This window comes from Phaseolus vulgaris, chromosome 7, assembly GCF_051622355.1.
Source record: "Phaseolus vulgaris cultivar YP4 chromosome 7, ASM5162235v1, whole genome shotgun sequence".
Lineage (NCBI taxonomy): Eukaryota > Viridiplantae > Streptophyta > Magnoliopsida > Fabales > Fabaceae > Phaseolus > Phaseolus vulgaris.
This window is the reverse complement of record NC_143504.1, coordinates 39125602-39141838: the sequence shown is the minus strand read 5'-3', so window position 1 is coordinate 39141838 and position 16237 is coordinate 39125602.

The following is a 16237-nucleotide window of genomic DNA, read 5'->3' as shown; positions in this document are numbered from 1 at the left end:
GAATGCAAGATACACACGTTTTATACTGGTTCACTCATACAGAGCTACATCCAGTCTCACCTTACCCCAAGGTGGAATTCACTAAAAACAGTGCCAATCACTTACAAACACAGCAGTTCTTGAACACTACAAGAACAACACACACAATGCTGAAAAACCCTATTTCAGCACACCTTGCACTCCAAGAAACCCTATCAAGGAGTGACTAACACTTACACCTTTACACAACAGAATAAAGGAAAGATTACACCTGAAAAGAAGATGCAAGAACTCAAAACCAGTAGTTCAATTTGCTGCAGAAACTGCACCAGCACCTTCACCAAGATTCAAGGTTTCCTAGAACAAGCACACTTGAAAATCTCTTTGGAAACCTTTCAAAAACTCTTTTCAATCCTTCTTCTCACATGGCAATTGTTTGATCTCTGTCAAAAGCGTAATTCCTCAGCACTCTTTCATGTGAGAGAGACATTGTTTATATAGAAAACAGTTTCTAACTTCTTTTCAAAAAACAGTTGAAAAGCAGTTAAGAAAACAACAGATTCAGTTTTGAACATAACATATTTATTTTGTGAAAACTGCCAACTCAGCTTAACAGAAATAACTGTCTAAGTGGTACCTTTGGAGCCCTAACAAACTTGTGAAAAACCTTTCAACTCACCAAGGAATAAACCTGTTCTTTCACAGTAAAACAGATTAAAGTGTAACACACAGGCCAGCTCAGCTTAACTGAAATAACGAATTGAGCTTTCCCTTGGTGCCTTAACAGAAATTTAGAAAAGCCTTTTAACAGAGAAGAAATAAACAGATTCTTTCTCCATAAAACAGATTTATTTGTGTACTGTTTTAAAAACTGTTAAAACCATTTTAAGAAGCTTTTCAAAAACCATTAAACGAAAGCCTTTTTAACAGAGAAGAAATAAACAGATTCTTTCTCCATAAAACAGATTTATTTGTGTACTGTTTTAAAACTGTTAAAAACATTTCAAAAGACTTTTCAAAAACCATTTAACCACACCATGTGCTTGATCTAGACTTGGTTAGGCATCTAGGATAGGTTACACAACAAAAGGCAATCATACACACTTACAAGCCTAATTACATATGAATCTAAAAGCCTATTACAATCTTCAAAGCACTCAAGCCATTTTCTTCATCAAACACACATCAAGCCTTGGTAGGGAAGAAGCTTCCTCCAGCTTCAACAATTAAGACTTTTTCTACTAACCATTACACTACTTTTGTGTAGTTTTTGTGTGTTTTTATCTTGATTTTTGTGTAGATTTTTAATTTAATTTGAAGAGATGTCTTTGAGTCCTCAATAAAGCTCTAAAGAAGAATGAAGTTTAAACATGCATAAACTTTAAATGACTATTATGAATCTATACCAAATCTTGGAGAAGTAAAATAAAAATATCTACAATCTAGAAAATAAGGAGAAGACCATCAAGAGCTTCCTCTCATTTTAGAGTGATATGGAGGATTGAGAGTTTTGCATTATTTTTATGGAACCAAGTGCAAGGTGATATTGGAAAAGGTGATAGAATGCAAATAGTTGCTAGAGAAATTTTCAAAGATTGTATGAAACAAAACTTTGTACCTAAGAACTACAAAAGAGAAAATATCTTTAACTTTAAATATTGAGACAAGACAACAAAAATGTGAAATAGTATTATAAGGAGATGGAAACGCTCCCAATAAAATGTGAAATGAAAGAAGGTTTGGATCCAAAAAATGTGTTTACGAAGTCCTTGTCAAGATCGAGGTTCAAACGGTGCTTGGAGCTGGTTACTTTTTCATTTAAAGAAAAAAGAAGTTGAACCTATAAGATCTTTTGTGATTCGGACTCAAGGTGGATAATTGTGATATAACTTGAGGTGTGTGGCGTTCCAAGTGCGAGGAATCGCCCCTCCTTCCAACGTCTCTAAGCGGTAGGCGCCGTTCCCGAGCGCCTCGGTTATTCTGAACGGTCCTGTCCACTTAGGCGATAACTTGTTTTCCACCTCGTACTGGTGGGCCTTCCTCATCACCACGCCGGTTGACCAAAACGCAAGAATCTTGCCACGTCAAAGGTATCTTCCTTTGGATCGACTTTGCACCACGCTAGCTTCCATCCTTCACACCTCGATTCTCCTCAAGAACCTGCAAAAGACAGAGTGGCGCCATTGCGGCGATCGCGCTCCGACGCTCAAGTTAGTGGCGGAATCACCAAAATTCTAAGAGAGAAAAGCTAAAACTCAAGGAACCGTGCAAAATCTCTCTCAGCGTACTCAAGTGTTCTCAAAGCGTAAAGAAGTGTTCTGAACGCGCGTACCTCATAATCTGTTAAGAGTTCCTTATATACCTGTGCATTTTCTCTCTCCTGACGGTTACACCTCTGGATACGTGGTTCGCATCCAGCTGTACACGTGTCACCATCTGGAACGTCTTCTGCTTGAGCGCCACTTCTACTCTTCAGGCTATTCGACTAAGTTACTCAGGTAAGGAGCAACTCGGTGCATAGCTGCCTTGGAGCGCGATCTCTTCTAATGGCGAACATGGGGTGTCACCATGCACACCTTCTCTGTGGTCTCGCCTGCCGCTATCACGATCTGCATTACTTGCTCATCGTGCATGTTCTGGTAAACTGTTCCCTGGCCTTAACCTCTGGCTAGGGAATGATCATCTGATAACTTCATCCTTCGTACTCGTGCCCTTTGAAAGCCTTGAACAAGCTTTCCTGATCTTTCGGCGATGTCCCCTCTCGACGATCTCTAACCACTTGGTCGTCTAAGCTCGCAGACGGCGACTACGACACAAGCCTGGTGACCGCCGGTTTAGATATGCTAGAGATCGGAGCACGCCAACTTAACGATTGACGACTACACAGACTTCCCGATGTCAGCCAGGTGTTCCGTTCAACACGCCTATATTTTCGCTTGCTGCCACGTCATCACTCCCGACTACCGGGTCGGTACACAAGCCCCCCAGTCTTAAGCGAAGACTTGTCCAGCGAAAAGACTAAGAGGTCACATCACCGTCGATCTACGTGGCGCTGGCGCGGAATTTCGAGCGTCCGTACCCTCTGCTTTCCTGACGCTCCACCAAACCCCTTTTTCTAATCACTCCCGACTACCGGGTCGGTACAAATAGTAACCGTTTTTGTCTTAACTAAGTGATTTTTACCACTTTGGAGATGGAATAAATCACGATATTGTAGGAACTATTAATTATTATATTGAATCATTAACCTAGTAGGATATCTTAAACATACATACTATAAAAAATAATGGTTGAAAAATATTTATATTTTAAATAAATATTATACTTTTGATAATGTATTAGTAAAACATCAATAAAATTTTAAATTATATATGAAATTTCGTATAAAATATATTTTTATGACAAAATCTATTAGAATGATTAAAACAAGAATTCTCATCACCTTCTAATTAAGGGTCAATGATATCAGCTAGATTGATTAAGGACTACGGTATTCTCTTAAAAATTATGTATATTAAAATTTAAAAATTAGTTGTTTTGAATATATCGATAATATGATGAGACTAATTCGTTAACATAATAAATAATATTTACATTATAAATAGACGGTAAAAAAATAAAGTTAAATTGTTTAGTAATAAAAATGATTAAAATTAAATAATGTATAAATATTTTATTTTTGAAGTTAAAGCTTATAGATAAAAATAGTTACATATTACAAATTTATTTTACAAAATTATTATCTATGAAAATGACCAAGGAAGCAAAAGACAAAGCACATGGTGAGTAGTCATCTCTTATGTTTACAAAATTATTAGCTATGAAGATGACCAAGGAAGCAAAAGACAAAGCACATGGTGAGCAGTCATCTCAGCAAACAATTCAAGACCCCACCAAGGATCTCATGCACCCAACCAGAGGAGATGGGCATAAACTAGAGCACCAACTGTTCTTCCTTCTGGTCTTCTTAAAAGATAAAATATGTTGTAAATAATTTGGGCTCATTTTAGGGGTCCAAATAGCAAAGATATGCTAGAATAAGGTACCTTTAGCATAATAGGGGGTGGATTTAGCATTTTAGCTTGTTTCTAGCCCTTTAGGAAGTGATTTTGACCTAGTTTCTAGAAGGAAAAGCCTAGGGTGCTAAGGCTGCCCTTTTTTTTAGTGTTTCCCATCCTACCCTTCATGCTTGTTCTCCAAGGCTCCTTCACCTATAAATAGAAGGCCTACCTCATTGTATTTTAGATGTTGAATTTGAATGAAGTAAAGAAACTCTGCACAAATTGTGTGAGCTCTTAGTGAGGCTTATGTCCTCATAGGTTTGAGGTCTTATCTTGGGTGATCTAGGAAGCTCTTAAGTGGCGGCCAAAACACTCATCTTGGAGCCAATCACACTCCAAGTGGCGTGACATTTCTCACCCACCATCATAAGTTTTCTCATTCCATCTCATTTCTCCATTCCATTTTATGTGTTTGTCTCTTAGTTTCTATTCTTTGTTGCTCTTGGGTTTCGCTCATAATCATGAGTATGATGCATCATTTGGGAGGCCATGACAACCATTGATGTTAACCTTGTGCCCATTTTTTCAATTCCGCAATTGCATCTCATTCTCACCATATCTTGTTTTTCATATTTTCCTGTTCATGCCGGTTGACCTGGGTACGTCTTCCTGTGCAACCTTGCCCGTCTGCTAGGTCACCCCTTTCTGGTAATCTGTGAACACCTGCATTGAAGTGAACAAATGGGCGCCCTAGCGGCCGTTTGCACTCCGACGCTCAAGTCAGCTAACAAGAAACACCAAAACTCTGCACCTCCGTATCGAAGCACCGTGAAAGACACTCTGAAGGTGGTAAAGAACTGTATATTGTGTGCTGTTTTCTGGTTCTGGCAAACAATCCTTCTCTAGTCCCTTGTGTGTAGCCTGAGGGCTCGAGTAAGCAACTAGAGTGTGTTCTGGGGAAATTTTGCCAAAAGTCCGATCCCCGATTCCAACGTCTCAAGCTCCCTTTCAACGTCTCTAGCATATAAAGTGTCTTAAAGCGCATTTAAGGTGTAAAAACGTTCGGCGCTTTTAAGACGTTCAAAATACTTAAAGCATTTAAAATACCTTAAAGTGTTCGAAACGTAAACTTAATTACATAATCTTGATTACCTCTTACCTGACAAAACTATCCAGAAAGCATTGATGTTTCTGTTCTTCCCGCCACGTGTTTTCCTGACTTGACCGCTATTCTACATGGAGGGCCTCACAGCACTGTAACCCAATTGAGGGATATTTCATCGTGTGAGTCCTCATTCCTTGAGTGCATCTGGCGCAAAGGGGTGACTTTTTAGGTGCCAACTCATGCGACCCAACCTCTAGTCATTCGCCCTGGGAGTGTATCCACCTTGCTCTCGCACCCTGCACCTGGTTTTCCCTGGGCATGACCTTCTCTTGAGTCGTATCTATCCCAAGGGTCTCCTTGAGGTGGCATGGATACTTCACGAGTCAGGCTACTCCCTACTGGCGCTGGTACTATGCCCTTGAAGCCACCTTTCCCTTCTCTTTATTACTGTTCTGAACTAGGCGGGCCTGAAGCCTCCCGTGGTGTCACTCCCTCCATGGTCTTTCCTGCCCACGGGTATCGGGGAGTAACACTGCTGATGACTTGCTTGGCGACGCCCTATCTTGGCGATGCCCTGTCTTGGCGACGCCCTGTCGGTGCAGTCCATCTGTTGACTTTGGCCTTGATGTTTACTTTGACTTTGACTCTGGTCAACGCCTGGGGCTGGGACGGTACACAAGCCCCCCAGTCTTGAGCTGGTGACTTGTCTCCAGCGAAAAGACTAAGGCCTCGCCCACGCCATCCACGTGGCACTCTGGTGACATGTCATTCTTGCTGACGTGACATTCCCCGAACAGTTGACGGAACATTCCCTGAGCAGTTGACATGAAATCTTTTTTAATGGCTGACAGGACATCCTCTGAATCGGGAAAAGTGATGCTTTGGGTCACGCTTAATCGCTCGCCACGTGGCCCATCACGCGGTCACCATCCAAAGCCTCTTGCGCTCCCAGGGAGCGCATGATCCTGCGACACGTGGACTCCTCGAACGGTCCTGATTTAATATCCTTTGGGCTTCCTTCGTAACGTTTAAGTTACCCAGAGTCCGCGCTCGAGGACACTGTTCCATTCACTCTCTTTCGCACTCCACTATTCATCTTCTTTCTCTGAGCGCTCGAGACTCTCTGCGATCTTCGTTCTTCCTGTACACTCTCCATCTCCAACCACTCCAATACTCAAGGTATGATTTTTCCCCCTCAATGACTCTTCCTCTTCACTGCATTGCCCTATGTGTTAATGAACTGCCTGAGACTGTTTATCTTTTTGCACTGTTGTACTGCTCTTGTGTTTCCCTATTCCCCCATTGTCGTTCTCTTTCTCGCGTGGGTAGGGTTAGTCTAGGGCTTCCTCTTTTTCCCCCTTTCACTAAACCCTTTCTTTTTCCTTCGTTCTTCAGCTCTTGATTTAATGGCACGAGACAAGAGTACCGGCAATCCTCCGCCCCCCAGGTCCAACTACAAGGAGGTATACCGCTGGGCCTCCGATGAACTTCTTGCGGAGTGCTCCACCTTAACCTTTGTCGAAGACGTTGAAGCCCACAGGGGGGACCCCACACTCTACAACTTCAACGCGTTCCATAAGACCCACGACTCCCACATCTTTGTGTGCCGTGCAAGGCCAGGGGAGCCCGTTTGCGTAGACGAAAGGGCCACTGGGGGAAGCCCTTTCTTCTTCATCTACCAAATGGTGTTTAAGCGAGTGGGTCTGCGCCTTCCCTTTACTCCTTTCGAAAGGGAGTTACTCACCGAGATTAACACTGCCCCTGCCCAGCTTCACCCCAACAGCTGGGCGTTCGTAAGGGGTTTCCAAATTCTCTGCGGGTACCTGGGCATTCCCCCCTCCGTGGACGTCTTTCTTCACTTCTTCGAGGTGAAGAAGCAGGGCAAGAGTCTCTGGATGAGCTTCTCCGGGGTCGCCGGCCACATCATCCTCACCCTCTTCCAAAACTCGTTCAAGGGGTGGAGGGGAAAGTTCTTCAAGGTGCGTGCCACTAAATTCGATCCCACTGCACTGGAGGGCTTTCCCCTGTACTGGAGGGTTTTCCCTGTACTGGTCGGAGAAGCCCCTATCGACCAAGCCCAAGGCCTTGGATGAACTTGCCTCCGCTGACAGGGAGGTCTGCAAGGCCTTGGCTGAGCTCGGGGTAGTCTCCGACACCGCCAAGCTCATTGCCAACAAGTTCAAGGCTCACGGCCCCTCCACCTACTTCGGTATTCTGCTTGAACTTGCTTGTACTTACTTGGTCTTGTTTGAATATGCTTGGATTGTTCGAATCGTTGAGGTTATGTGAACTTAGTTGAATTGCTTGAACTTCAGTGGTTTGCCTGCATGTGCTTTTATTCTTCCTCACTCGAATTAATCTTTGCTTGGTTATTCTGACTGATGCAGGCTCGATAATGGACTCTTCAAGGCGCTGCACACTTGCCAAGGCTTTGAAGCAAATAAAACCCGCCAAGGGAGGTGGGGACTCCCTCGCCTTCAACGTGCCTCCCACTACTTCCCCCGCGCCCGTCACTTCCCTACCATCTCCACCATCCTCTCCCCAAACACACCAAACTCCTACCTCCCCCTCTCCCATTGATGCGGTCCCACTGGCCGCAGCGTCAACATGTGCTCCAGCACCCCTAGATAAAGGGAAAAGGGTGCTGGAGATAACCTCTAATAGCGAAGACTCAGATGGCGGCTTGGTCTTCAAAAAGAGGAGGGCTACTAGGGTCCCTACCCTACCAACCGCGTCTCCAAGTGGCGTGGATTCTCTAAGGGACAACCCTCCAAGTGCCACGTCGCCTCCACCTCAAACAGTCCAAGAAGAACGAGATGAAGGGGCTGAGTCTGTTCCTCCGCCACTACCACTGCCTGTAGGAGTTGCAGCTTCGGGTTCAGCCCCTCCCACGCCTGCTCCTGTTGCTTCTCCCTCTGAGATTCTGATCCCCCGCCCCATCTTCAGGCAGTTGGCGCGGGGATTCACCAAGGGATTTCGCCAGGGAACCCAAACAGGGGAGAAGGCATGCTCTTCTACATGGGGGCCTTCCTGGCGATAGCACTCGACTGGCGCTCCCAGGCCCAGAGCGTTGTAACGGGGAGGCAGGCCCTCCAGAGGCTGAAACAGGAGGTGGGGGCACTGAAGGAGGAGAAACAGGCTTGGGGGCTTAGGGAGGAAGCCCACCAAGCTTCACTGAAGATGACCCAAGAGGCCAAACAGGGGGTCGAAGCATACGCACATGAGGTCGAACAAGCGTATGCAGACCTACTGGCCTACCTCACCTTCCACCAGATCCAGAACATTGGCCTTCAAGAGGTGGTTTGTGCCTCCGAAGTGCAGCAGAAAAAACTTGAAGAACTGTATGCTGCTCGGGGGCAGAAGCTGACTGAGGCTGAGGGTGCTTGGCGGCAAAGGTCGAGGCCCTCAACCTTCTCCAAGCTGAGTGTAAGAGACTCCACACTGAAGTCAACAAGTTCCAGGTGGGGAAGGAGTTCTTGGACAAGCAGCTGGCATCCAAGAATTCTGAATGGTCCTGTCCACTTGGGTGATAACTTGTTCTGCATCTCATACTGATGGGCCTTCCTCATCACCAGATCGCCGCTTCTAAACTGCCTTGACATTACCTTAGAGTTGTACCTTCGCTCAACTCTTCTCTTTACTGCTTCGGCTTTCACTCTCGCCTCCTTCCTGACCTCATCTAGCAAATCCAGATTCATTCTTCTTTCTTCGTTCGATTCTTCCGCCACGAAGTTTTGGAATCTCGGCGAGCTTTCCTGGATTTCGACTGGAATCATCGCATCACATCCATAAACCAGACTAAAGGGGGTCTCGTGGGTTCCTGACTGCTCAGTGGTATGGTATGCCCAAACTATGCGGGGTACCTCTTCAGCCCACAATTTCTTAGCTTTCTCTAATCTTCTCTTTAAACCTCTCAGCAACACCCGATTGGCAGACTCCACTTGGCCATTCGTCTGTGGGTGCTCGACGGATGCAAACACCTGTTGTATCCCCACCTCTTCGCATAGCTTTTTCAAGAGGTGACTTGCAAACTGAGTCCCATTGTCTGACACCAGGCGTTTAGGCACACCAAACCGGCACACTATGTTCTTCCATACAAAGCTCTCGATCTTGTGTGCGGTGATCTGGGCCACTGGCTCTGCTTCGATCCACTTGTTGAAGTATTCAATCGCCACTACCAAATACTTCATCTGCCTGATCGCCAATGGGAAGGGTCCCAGAATGTCAATTCCCCAAGTATGAAACGGCCAGGGGCTGTAAATCGACTTCAGCTCTTATGGGGGTGCCTTGTGCCAATCGGCGTGCTGCTGGCATTGTTTGCAACGCTGGGCGTATCTCTTGCAATCTTCTGTCATCGTGGGCCAGTAATAGCCTGCACGGATAGTCCTTGTCGCCAGCGATCGACCTCCAATGTGGCTCCCGCAAATTCCCTCATGGAGCTCAGCCATAATCCTCGTGCACTTCTCTCCGTGTATACATACAAGAAGAGGGTGTGTGAATCCGAACCTGTACAGCTCGCCGTCAATAAGGGTAAACTTGCTGGAGCTCTTCTTTATTTTTCTGGCCTCAGTTGAGTCAACTGGAAGCACACCATCCGCTAAATAACGTTGGTAAGGCGTTATCCACGTGTCTGGCTCGTGGACAGCGCAAACCTGCATCGATCTTGCCCCTTCCGCTGGGCGCGCTCTAACCCTCGGCGCCCTTAGAGTTTCTTGCGTTAGGTATCTATGAGTTCTCGCCGGTCTTCCCATTGATCTACAAACGTGGAAAACTTGGTGGTCTGCCACAAATGCTCGAGGTGCTTTCAAAGTTTCTTGAATGACAGTCCTCTGCCTGCCCCCCTTGCCCGAACTGGCGAGCTTGGCTAGCAAGTCAGCTCGGGCATTCTGTTCTCTTGGCACGTGCACCACTTCAAATGAAGCGAAAGATCTTCTTAGCTCTTGCACGTACTCCAAGTAGGCTGCCATCTGCGGATCCTTGGCTTGTGATCCGATCGGTCATCGGTGGTCGATGACGTCAGCAGCAGAGAACCACGTGGACCACCCGCAGGGTGACACGTGGACCAGGTGACAGGGAGATCAGGCAGGCGATCGCCAAGAGCGGTGATCGGGGGGGTCAGTAACCAAGTGACCACCGACAGATCAGGCGGCAGAGAGGTCAGGGGACAGATCACCCAGAACGGTGATCGGTGGTCAGTAGCCAAGTGGCCACCAACAGACCAGTTCCCAGACTCAGGCCTGGGGGCAGAACGCGAGAAGCAAAAAGAGCACTGATCGGTCATCAGGTGCGTTGTCATCGGGGTCTCGTGTTACACGCGGTTAAACTGGACTGAGGTTCCCAGCGACAGCGTTACGCATGGACCTCGCATGAACACATCTCAGGGAATCATGCACGAGAATGGCCTGAGGGAGCTAGTAAACCAGTCAGCGATTGGTGACCCCCTAAACCCATTACGTGCGTGACACCGTGAAGGGTAAGCCGTTTACGCAGGGAGCAACGCTTGGTGAGTGTGCCTAGACCGGCCACACCTGGCGTTCTCCTGAGAGTATGCGATTTGCCCAGAGGAAAGAAATATGCTAAGTTACTCCGCAAGGGAATAACTTAGCGCACAAAGAGAAGCGCTAGAGCCCTTCCAGTGAGTGACACGTGTGTGGTTAGATGCGAGCCGCATGCCTCCACGTGTCATCATATGAGAGAGGTGTGGTCCAGATAAAGGTGCACTCCGTACCACCAAAGGTACAGACAAGCGCAGCCAAGCGCAGAGACGCGCAGACACGCACAGACACCCACACTCTACTGATTCTGAAGGTACATTGTCTCAGAAAAGCATAACAGGGTTCTGACACATGCCAGAAAAGCATAACAGAATTCTGTTATGCCCAGAAGCAGAGAGAGAGACATAAAAGAGAATCAGGGAGAGATTGAGGGGGGAGGAGAAAAGAGAGAACAAGAGTTTTTCACACACTACTAGTTTTTCTCATCTTTGGTGGTTCTGTGGACTAACTTGATCGTCGGAGTGCAAACGGCCGCTAGAGGCACCGTCTGTGTGTTTTGCAGGTCACGTTTGGAGATCTAAGAGAAGGTTCTGAGGGTGATTCTGCAGAGAACGCAGTCGCGTAGACGGGACAGAGAGTGCTACAAAGCGATTCCTCCACGTTCGAGTTGCCGGCAGGATCAGCTTGGAACTCGCCAGTTACTTGCCCTGTGACCAACAGCGAGTCGCGCTTGGCCATCAGCACTCTCGCCCCCATTTCCTTGGCCAACAGGATTCCAGCGATCAAAGCCTCATACTCTGCTTGGTTGTTGCTTGCTTTGAAAGCGAACCTCAATGACTGCTCTATCAACACTCCGTTGGGCCCTTCCAAAATGACCCCAGCCTCGCTGCCCAACTGGTTGGACGACCCATCAACAGAGAGTACCCAGCGAAAGTCACCCTCGACGTTCTGTACCACCTCGGAGGACAACTCGACCACGAAATCGGCGAAGACTTGCCTTTTGACCGATCCCCGGGGTTCATACTTGATATCGAACTCCGAAAGCTCGACCGCCCAGTTCACCATCCTTCCAGCCACATCGGGCTTCTTCAAAACCTTCTGGATTGGCAGATCAGTCATCACCAGTACCGTGAAGCTCTGGAAGTAATGGCGCAATCTCCTCGCCGAGAATACAACCGCCAATGCTGCCTTTTCTAGGGCCTGGTACCTCACCTCCGGGCCTTGCAGCACTTTGCTAACGAAATATATAAGGCTTTGGATCTGGTCCTGATCCTGCACTAGCACTGCGCTGATCGCCCTCTCAGTTATGGCAAAGTACAGCCTGAGGGGTGTTATGTCTTGGGGCTTGCACAGAACTGGAGGGCTCGCCAAATATTCCTTGAGCTTTACGAAGGCCTCCTCACACTCCTTTGTCCAAAAAAATCTGTTGTTCCTCTTCAAACATTGGAAGTATGGGTGGCCCTTCTCTCCGCTTGCTGATACGAATCGAGACAAGGCGGCCATGCGCCCCGTGAGTTGCTGCACCTCCTTCACATTGGCGGGGCTCCTCATTGCCAAAATGGCGGCGCACTTCTGGGGGTTAGCCTCAATTCCCCACTCTGACAGAAGAAACCCCAGAAATTTCCCTGCTTCTACACCAAAAACGCACTTTTCAGGATTCAGTTTTAGCTTGTACCTGGATATTGTGATGAACAACTCTTCCAAGTCTGTGACGTGCTTTTCTTTCTCCAGGGACGTCACGACCATGTCGTCGACGTATGCTTGCACATTCCTTCCGAGCATGGGCGCGAGCACCTTGTCCATCAGCCTTTGGTATGTGGCCCTGCATTCTTCAACCCGAAGGGCATTACCTTGTAGCAATAACATGACCTTTCCATCATGAAGGCGGTCTTCTCTTCGTCCATGCGGTGCATTTTGATTTGGTTGTACGCCGAGAAGGCATCCAGAAAACTGAGCAGCTTGCACCCTGATGCACTGTCTACTAGGGCGTCAATGCTTGGCAAAGGGTAAGAGTCATTCGGGCAGGCCTTGTTTAAGTCTGTAAAGTCAACGCACATCCGCCATTTCACGCTGCTCTTCTTGACCAGGACAACGTTAGCGAGCCATTCTGGATATTGGATTTCCCTGATGTGGCCCGCTGCAAGTAGTTTCCGCGTCTCCTCTTTGATCGCCTGTCTCTTCTCCTCGTTGAATTTTCTTTTTCTTTGGCGGATGGGCCTGACTTGGGGGTCCATTGCCAAACGATGGCACAAGAAGTCGGGGTCGATCCCCGGCATATCTGAAGCAGCCCACGCAAACGCATCCAAGTGTCTACTTATTACCTCGGCGATCTGGTCTTGCGTCTTGCTATCTAGGGTTCTTCCCAACTTAAACACCTTACCGCTGATCTCCTTCTCGAGCCATTCCTCTATTGGCTGAGGTTTCCTCTTGCTGGCGATCAGCGCCCTTGCGATACCGGTTTCTCTGGCGGTCTCCGAGCAGTTTCTCTCCGACCTCGCCTCTACACTCCCCATCGGCACATCGCCCTCGGCGACCACCTCTAACGCCGCATCCGAAACTCACCGGGGTTCGCGCTCTGGCTCCACGCCAGGGGGAGGCGTTGTGGTTACGTGGCACACGGACCTCTTATTCTTGAGGCTGTTTTCGTAACACTTTTGCGCCTCCTTCTGGTCGGAGCAAATAGTGATGATCATACCCTCCATAGACGGCAGCTTGACCTTCATGTGCCTTGTCGAAGGCACAACTCCCGTTCTGTTGAGCGTTGGCCTCCCCAGCAGTATGTTGTATGCTGACGGGGCGTTTACAACAAGATACCTGATCTTCTCCGTTCGTGAGGCCAAGCCGTCGGTGAAGGTCGTCCTCAGCTCGATATACCCCCTCACCTCCACTTGGTCGCCGACAAAACCATACAAGCAGCCCCCATATGGTCTTAGCTGATCAGGGGATAGTTGTAACTTCTCAAAGGTTGGCCAAAACATCACATCTGCTGAGCTTCCTTGGTCAACCAGCACCCGGTGGACGGTCCTTCCCGCCGTGACAAGCGAGATCACAATAGGGTCGTTGTCGTGAGGCACCACGTCCCTGAGGTCCCCCTTGGTGAACGTGATGTCCACGTCGGGCGAGTGATCCTCAAAGACTTCTACTGACATTATCGACCTCACGTACCTCTTTCGTTGCGGCGCTGTGCACCCCCCGCCGGAGAATCCGCCAGCTATGGTGTGGATCTCGCCGTGAATAGGCAGCTCGTGCTGTTGCCCTCCGCTGCTCGCCGGTTGAGACCCTGATGCTTGGTCCACTTGCTTCTCCAGCAAGTAATCCTTCAGGAAACCACATTTGACCAGCTCGGCAAGCTGGTGTCCCAGAGCCAAACACGAGTTGATAGAGTGGCCAAAACTCTTGTGGAAGTCGCACCATGCGTCTAGCTTTGGCCCCAAAATCTTCTCCGCCGTTTTCTCAGGCACTTTGAGCCTGGTAGCTATGTTTGGGATGGCGATCAAATCAGCCAGACCCATTACAAACTCATACCTCGGGGGGCGATTACTCTCCCTGGGGCGCCCTGGTCCCTTGCTCTTATTTTTCTTAGGGTGGTAAGGATGACGCATCCTTTGACCCCTCTTTCCCGCCGCCGCCTCCATTACCCTCTGAGGTTGTACCCTTGCTTGGGCGCGTGGTTTAGTTGGGGCCACATTTCCTCTCTTCTCGGTGACCTCGCTCTCGGCGGCGATGTGAGCCACAACACGTCGCCGGATTTCGGCTAACGTGGCGGGGTGGCTCTTGATGAGCAACTCACTAAAAGGCCCAGGACACACACCCTTTTTGAAGGCGTGCACGAACATCTCTTCATCCTTTCCTGGCAAACGAACTATCCGAGCTCTGAATCTGTTCAGGAAATCCTTCAAGGACTCCCCTTGGTACTGCCTTATATCAAACAAGTCGTAAGACACCAAAGGTGGCGCCTTGTTCACTATGTACTGCTCGACAAACATCTTGGAAAACTGTTGGAACGTGGTAATGTGGCCAGTGGGTATACTGACGAACCAGTCCAACGCCGTTCCGCTCAAAGTGCTCATGAACACCTTACAATACACCGCGTCTGAGCCCCCCGAGAGCATCATCTGAGTATGAAACGCCGTGAGATGGGCTTCAGGGTCCTCCACCCCAGTGAAAGACGCTTTCACTGCCACGGTGTTAGCCGGGACTATCGAGTCCATGATCTCTTGAGAAAATGGCATAGGAAACCTGTGTGGTGGGGATGGGGGTGCAGTTCTGTCCCCTGCCGCACGCTCCTGAAGGGCTTTGCGCAACTCTTCGTTGATCCTGTTGAGCTCTTCGTTCCTTGCTTGCGAGGCCACCAGCGGCTCGTGCATCCTTTCCTGCTCAGAACGCGATGCAGCCACGTTTTCCTGCAACGTCCTCATCATGTCCATCACTTGCGTCATGGCACAGCATCTTCGTCTGTTGATGGCGCAACTGAACTGGAGCGCGTTGTCCTCATCCTTCCTCAGCAAATTCAGCAGCTCAAAGAACTCCAAACAAACGGTGAGAACTCCAGGAGTCGACTGCGATAGCGAGCAGTCGAACAGAAAACACTTGAAGCACCACGAACACAAACTATGGTTGGGAATCACCTTTTATACGGCCCCACGGTGGGCGCCAGATGATCCTGCCGGTTGACTCAGCGCAAGAGCGTTGCCTCGTCACGATCTTCCTCACCAGCTTGACACCACGTGCCCTCCAAGTCCACTCCACAGATAGCCTCTCTGAGAACCTGAAAAACACACAGTGGCGCCTCTGCGGCCGGTGGCGCTCCGACGCTCAAGTCAGTGGCAAGAACACCCAAAAACTAAGAGAGAATATGCTCTGTAGGACCGTATTGTAGGCACACAACCTTAGCAGTATCAGCCGTAATGAAAAACGTACCTCTGCAGATTCTGTTAAAGTTACCTTTATAGCTGGGTTTCTTCTCTCTCCAGGCCGTTATGCTTTTGGACGCGTGGCTCGCGTCCAGCCCTGCACGTGTCGCCATCTGGGTTGGGACAGCAGGTAGCGCCCAGCCCTACACGTGTCGTCATCTGAGCTAAGGCCACTTGAGCGTCATTTCTCCATTGCTCCCAACCCTACACGTGTCATCATCTAGGTTGGAGTAACTTGAACGTCATTCTTGTGTAGTAACCAGCCGCACAGCTAAGTCCTCAACTCAAAGAGCAACCCAGCACGTAATGCGCTGTGAAACACCACCCGTCAAGGCGAGTATCAGATGCAACAAAGTGCATCATCTCTGTGATATCGCTCATCGCGAATGGCACCCTCCTTACTGCTACGCCATGCATGTTCTAGCTGGGGAAACCTTGCCACCAACAAACGTCCGCTCTAGGGATCCTGTCGCTGATGAGCAAGGTGTTTTCCCCAACCCACTCGACTTTCATGCCTCAAGCTGGTGCCACCATCGTCTTACTGAACTTACACGCTTGGAATTACCCTTTTGAGCCTTCGACAGCCTTAACTAAGTTCGCTGGGAGACCCGGCGACGTGCTCCTTGTGGCGGTGTGTAAACCACCCGATCTCCTAGCATTCTCATGTGGCGATTGCGACGCAATTCTGGTGCTCGCCGGTTACGCACACTAGAGATCGGAGAACGCCAACCCACCGATCGGCGA